This window comes from Oncorhynchus kisutch, unplaced genomic scaffold (genome assembly GCF_002021735.2).
Source record: "Oncorhynchus kisutch isolate 150728-3 unplaced genomic scaffold, Okis_V2 Okis06b-Okis10b_hom, whole genome shotgun sequence".
Taxonomy (NCBI): domain Eukaryota; kingdom Metazoa; phylum Chordata; class Actinopteri; order Salmoniformes; family Salmonidae; genus Oncorhynchus; species Oncorhynchus kisutch.
Window position 1 is genome coordinate 17608463 of NW_022261983.1, and position 7126 is coordinate 17615588.

The window sequence follows — 7126 nt, forward strand, 5'->3', positions numbered from 1 at the left end:
GATGTGCTCATTCAAATACTGAGCTATATTGTTTGGCAAAAATTTATATAATTTTGTTTAAAACTAGTAATATTTGATTTTCTCAAAAAATTTATTGACACTCCTAATATCTAAAACACTAATTCTAGCTGTAAAATATCGCTCCTTCAGAGTTCTGTTAAGGAACCTGACTCAGTTACACCAGCTCTGTCAAGAAGAATGGGCCTAAATTCACCCAACTTACTGTGGGAAGCTTGTGGACGGCTACCCGAAACGTTTCACACCGAGTTAAACAATAATTGAGTGTATGTAAACTTCTGACCCACTGGGAATGTGATGAAAGAAATAAAAGCTGAAATAAATCAAACTCTGTACTATTATTCTGACATTTCACATTCTTAAAATGAAATGGTGATCCTAACTGACCTAAAACAGGGGATTTTTACTAGGATTAAATGTCAGGAATTGTGAAAAAAACTGAGATTAAATTAATTTGGCTCAGGTGTATGTAAACTTCCGACGTCAACTGTACCTTAAGGGCCATTGTAACGATTGGAGGCATCTTGGGAATTCTGTCAGTCAACCAGAACCAGTGGTCATTTCCAATATGGCCGCTGATAAATAGGCTCATAAACCTAGGACAGGTATCTGGTTGGGGCGTTGTCACCAGGGGACTCCGCTCCTCTCAGAGAGCAAGCAGACGACAGAGACAGTGAGACATATTTATTAAGGACTTGTGGTTTGGGACCAGGGGTTCCTCCACTCCTCTCAGAGAGCAAAGAGACGACAGAGACAGTGAGACATATTTATTAAGGACTTGTGGTTTGGGACCAGGGGTTCCTCCACTCCTCTCAGAGAGCAAAGAGACGACAGAGACAGTGAGACATATTTATTAAGGACTTGTGGTTTGGGACCAGGGGTTCCTCCACTCCTCTCAGAGAGCAAAGAGACGACAGAGACAGTGAGACATATTTATTAAGGACTTGTGGTTTGGGACCAGGGTGAAGTTGTCTTGGTGCTTCTGCAACAGAGGAGAGACATGATAAGCAGGTTGCGTAGAACATAGAAGGTAAATAATGATGAATCTATTAAAACCATCTCAAATACTGAACATAAGGACATTACATGACATTTTAATGTTAGAACTAAAGAGAGAAAGAGAGAGAACTAAGAACTAAACGTTTACATAATACCCCATGATGATACATCGAAATGTTTGTAAATGAATTAGAACAAAATGTAAAACAGAAATACCGTATTTAGTTTTTATTATTATTAGTATTTTATTAAGTATTATTAAGTATTAGTATTATTAAGTATTAGTATTATTAAGTATTAGTATTATTAAGTATTAGTATTATTAAGTATTAGTATTATTAAGTATTAGTATTATTAAGTATTAGTATTATTAAGTATTAGTATTATTAAGTATTAGTATTATTAAGTATTAGTATTATTAAGTAGTAGTATTATTAAGTATTATTAAGTATTAGTATTATTAAGTATTAGTATTATTAAGTAGTATTATTATTAAGTATTCGTATTATTAAGTATTAGTATTATTAAGTAGTAGTATTATTAAGTATTAGTATTATTAAGTATTAGTATTATTAAGTAGTAGTATTATTAAGTATTAGTATTATTAAGTATTATTATTATTAAGTATTAGTATTATTAAATATTATTAAGTATTAGTATTATTAAGTATTAGTATTATTAAATATTATTAAGTATTATTAAGTATTAGTATTATTAAGTATTATTATTATTAAGTATTAGTATTATTAAGTATTAGTATTATTAAGTATTAGTATTATTAAGTATTAGTATTATTAAGTATTAGTATTATTATTTTATTTAGTATTATTAAGTATTAGTATTAGTATTATTAAGTATTAGTATTATTAAGTATTAGTATTATTAAGCATTAGTATTATTATTTTATTTAGTATTATTAAGTATTATTAAGTATTAGTATTATTAAGTATTAGTATTATTAAGTATTAGTATTATTAAGTATTAGTATTATTAAGTATTAGTATTATTAAGCATTAGTATTATTATTTTATTTAGTATTATTAAGTATTATTAAGTATTAGTATTATTAAGTATTAGTATTATTAAGTATTAGTATTATTGAGTATTAGTATTATTAAGTATTAGTATTATTAAGTATTAGTATTATTAAGTATTAGTATTATTAAGTATTAGTATTATTAAGTAGTAGTATTATTAAGTAGTAGTATTATTAAGTATTAGTATTATTAAGTATTAGTATTATTATTTTATTTAGTATTATTAAGTAGTAGTATTATTAAGTAGTAGTATTATTAAGTATTAGTATTATTAAGTATTATGACCCTTTTGCTTTGAGACTTGAAACTGTATTTAGTTTTATTAAGTATTCTGACCCTTTTGCTTTGAGACTTGAAACTGCAGCTCAGGTGTTTCCTGTTTCCATCCTTCAGATGTTTCTACAACTTGATTGGAGTCCACCTGTGTTAAATTCAACTGATTGGACAGGATTTGGAAAGGCACACACCTGTCTATATAAAAGGTCCCACAGTTGACAGTGCATGTCAGAGCAAAAAAACCAAGCCCTGAGGTCGAAGGAATTGTCCGTAGAGCTCCGAGAAAAGGATTGCATCAAAGCACAGATCTGGGGAAGGGTACCAAAACATTTCTGCAGTATTGAAGTTCCCCCAAGAACACAGTGGCCTCCATCATTCTTAAATGGAAGAAGTTTGGAACCAACTAGATTCTTCCTAAAGTTGGCTGCCCGGCCACAATGAGCAGTTAGGGAGGGGAGGGGCTCTCGAGATGGGAGAACCTTCCAGAAGGACAACGATCTTTGCAGCACTCCTCCAATCAGGACTTGATGGTAGAGTGGCCAGACGGAAGCCACTCCTTAGTAAAAAGCACATGACAGCACGCTTGGATTATGGCAACTATAGGACTCTCAGACTGTGGAATTGTCTCAATGGTGCATCTGTAGAAGATTCATGTGGGTCTTAGGGACCAAGCCACAATTTATACAGCCTCCCGAGGTTGAAGAGGCGCTGTTCTGTCTGTGTTGTCATTTCAGATTGTCAGTGACATGTACGCCGAGTCACCTTCTCCACTGCGTCCCCGTTGATTTGGAAGGAGGCGTGCTCTCCTCTGCTGTCTTCTGAAGTGCGCAAACAGCTCTTTCGTTTTTGTTGACGTCGAGGGAGAGGTCATTTTCCTGGCACCACTTGGCCAGGGCCTCTCACCTTCTCTCTGTAGGCTCTGTAGTCTCGTCATTGTTGGTAATCTACCACTCTTGTGATGTCTGCAAACTTGATGATTGAGTTGGAGGCGTGCATGGCCATGCAGTCGTGGGTGAACAGGGAGTACAGGAGAGGGCTGAGAACGCACCCTTGTGGAGCCCCTGTGTTGAGGATCAGCGAAGTGGAGGTGTTGTTTCCTACCTTCACCACCTGGGGGCGGCCCGTCAGGAAGTCCAGGACCGAGATTCACGGTTATATCCTGCTTAGTGATGAGCTAAGAGGTGTGACCTGTTGCCATCACAACAGTAAGAGGTGTGACCTGTTGCCATCACAACAGTAAGAGGTGTGACCTGTTGCCATCACAACAGTAAGAGGTGTGACCTGTTGCCATCACAACAGTAAGAGGTGTGACCTGTTGCCATCACAATGCTGAGCTGTAGTCAATGAACAGTATTCTCACATAGGTATTCCTCTTGTCCAGATAGGGCAGTGTGATGGCGATTGCATCATTTTTTAATCTGTTGGGGGTGGGGGGGAGAGAGGTTGAAGTGGGTCTAGGGTGTCAGGTAAGGTAGAGGTGACTCTCTGACTAGTCTCATAAAGCACTTCATGATGACAGAAATAAGTGCGACGGGGCGATAGTTATTTAGTTCAAGGAACAATGGTGGACATCTTGAAGCAAACGGGGACAGCAGACTGGGATAGGGAGAGATTGAATATGTCCGTAACCAGCCAGCTGGTCTGTACATGCTCTGAGGACACGGCAGGGCTGGCAGCTTTTTGAGGGTTAAACACACTTAAATGTCTTACTCACATCGACCACAGAGAACAAGAGCCCACTGTTCTCCTAAACACTGATCCATGACCTCTCTCGCTCTTTGTCTCTCTCTCTCTCTCTCTCTCTGTCTCTCTCTCTCTGTCTCTCTCTCTCTGTCTCTCTCTCTGTCTCTCTGTCTCTCTCTCTCTGTCTCTCTCTCTCTCTGTCTCTCTGTCTCTCTCTCTCTCTGTCTCTCTGTCTCTCTGTCTCTCTCTCTGTCTCTCTGTCTCTCTGTCTCTCTCTCTCTCTCTCTCTCTCTCTCTCTGTCTCTCTCTCTGTCTCTCTCTCTCTCTGTCTCTCTCTCTCTCTCTGTCTCTCTCTGTCTCTCTCTCTCTGTCTTTGTGTGTCTCTCTCTCTCTCGCCCTGAGCTCATCTACTTTATTGTCCAGGGACTGAACATTACCGTGTAATATACTCAGAAGTGGTGGACGGTATGCACGTCTCCTGAGTCGTACTGAAAGCATCACTCCTTATTCCTCTCCTCCCGTCGCCGACGTCATGGAGCAGCCCCCTCTGGGATGAATAGAATTGTCTCTGGAGGTTAAAACAGAATAATTTAGAGGAAATGTCATTCTTGGTCATCATGTCAAGTTCCTACACTGAATTTCTATTCGTCCTTGAATATTATTTTGCACATTAACATATTCTAATTCTAACTCTTATTAACATATTCTAATTCTAACTCGAACATTCTTATTTACATATTCTAATTCTAACTCTAACTCGAACATGATTATCCACCTCTCAGCAGAACATCTATGAATTGTCCTCTCTCTGAATAAACCTGTTTTTCTTCACCTGCTTTGGAGTTTTGTGTTATTGAAGAGTAACATCAACTGCTAACAGATTTTTTTTTTTAAATACATTGCCCCAGGGCAGTGATTGGGGATATTGCCCTGTGTAGGATGCCATCTTTTGTATGGGACATTAAACAGGTGTCCTGACTCTCTGTGGTCACTAAAGATCCCATGTCACGTATCGTAAGAGTAAGGGTGTTAACCCTGGAGTCCTGACTCTCTGTGGTCACTAAAGATCCCATGTCACGTATCGTAAGAGTAAGGGGTGTTAAGTTGTTCATTTTCTCTAAATCTAAAAGGCACAACCTTGGATTCGAGTATTCAGTAGTTAAACATGTTATTACTAGAACCTTGTGAAAGTGATAAACTGACACGTTTTGGTTTTCGTAAAAAAAAAAAAATTATAATGGAAGGTTTGGCCTTTTGATTTGATGTCCAGTTCAGCACGAGACGACCGTTAGAGACGATTAAATATATTCAGGACTTAGCTAGCCAACGTCGCCATGACATCGCCGCTTACAAGCGTGATCTGGGATTTCTATTAGAGAGGCAGTCATTCTGTCTATCGTCATACTGTACTGTCTTTAATCATTCTGTCTATCGTCATACTGTACTGTCTTTAATCATTCTGTCTACCGTCATACTGTACTGTCTTTAATCATTCTGCCTATCGTCATACTGTACTGTCTTTAATCATTCTGTCTATCATCATATTGTACTGTCTTTAATCATTCTGTCTACCGTCATACTGTACTGTCTTTAATCATTCTGTCTACCGTCATACTGTACTGTCTTTAATCATTCTGTCTATCGTCATACTGTACTGTCTTTAATCATTCTGTCTATCATCATACTGTACTGTCTTTAATCATTCTGTCTACCGTCATACTGTACTGTCTTTAATCATTCTGCCTATCGTCATACTGTACTGTCTTTAATCATTCTGTCTATCATCATACTGTACTGTCTTTAATCATTCTGTCTACCGTCATACTGTACTGTCTTTAATCATTCTGCCTATCGTCATACTGTACTGTCTTTAATCATTCTGTCTATCATCATACTGTACTGTCTTTAATCATTCTGTCTACCGTCATACTGTACTGTCTTTAATCATTCTGTCTACCGTCATACTGTACTGTCTTTAATCATTCTGTCTATCGTCATACTGTACTGTCTTTAATCATTCTGTCTCGTCATACTGTACTTGGTCATATTTATCTCAATATCCAAACATAATTAACCCAGCATTAATAACCCAGCATCCAGAATCAATTACCCAGTATCATTAACCCAGCATCAATAACCCAACATCAATAACCCAGCATCAATAACCCAACATCAATAACCCAGCATCAATAACCCAGCATCAATAACTCGGGCATCAATAACCCATCATCAATAACCCAGCATCCAGCATCAATTACCCAGTATCATTAACCCAGCATCAATAACCCAACATCAATAACCCAGCATCAATAACCCAGCATCAATAATAGTTGTGATTAGTATGGGCTAGGTGTTAGCATGATGCTAAGGTTTTATTTGTGTAGACTAGGGGTTAGCATGCTGCTAAGGTGTGATTTGTTTAGGCTAGGGCGGATAGCATGTTGCTAAGGTGTGATTTGTGTAGGCTAGGAGTTAGCATGCTGCTAAGGTGTGATCTGTGTAGGCTTGGGTTTAGCATGCTGCTACGGTGTGATTTGTATAGGCTTGCTGTTAGCATACACGGCTATGTGTGATTTCTGTAGGCTAGGTGTTAGCATGCTGCTACGATGTGATTCGTATAGGCTAGCTGTTAGCACACAAGGCTATGTGTGATATGTGTAGGCTAGGTGTTAGCATGCTGCTACGATGTGATTTGTATAGGCTAGCTGTTAGCAAACAAGGCTAGATGTGATTTGTAAACTGAGCACAGGGTTACTCTTCTCATTCGTATTGACTGTCCGTCCTCCTCCTCGACTCCTCTCATCCATCCTGCTTTACATGGTAATAAGGTGTCCCGCCCCCCCCCCCATGACAAAACATTATTTAACATCTCCAATGACCAATACGGAAGACTATCATAATTCAGTTCACGTCAGAGGAGATGGTTTTAAACCCTAAATGATAGTTACACAGCCACGGAGAGAGATAATGAGATACAGAGAGGACCGAAAAGACAATGGAGAAAAGAGAAGAAGGCACAGTAATGAAGACAGAACTATATATATATATATATATATATAGAGAGAGAGAGAGAGAGAGAGAGAGAGAGAGAGAATAGGATAGGATAGGGAATT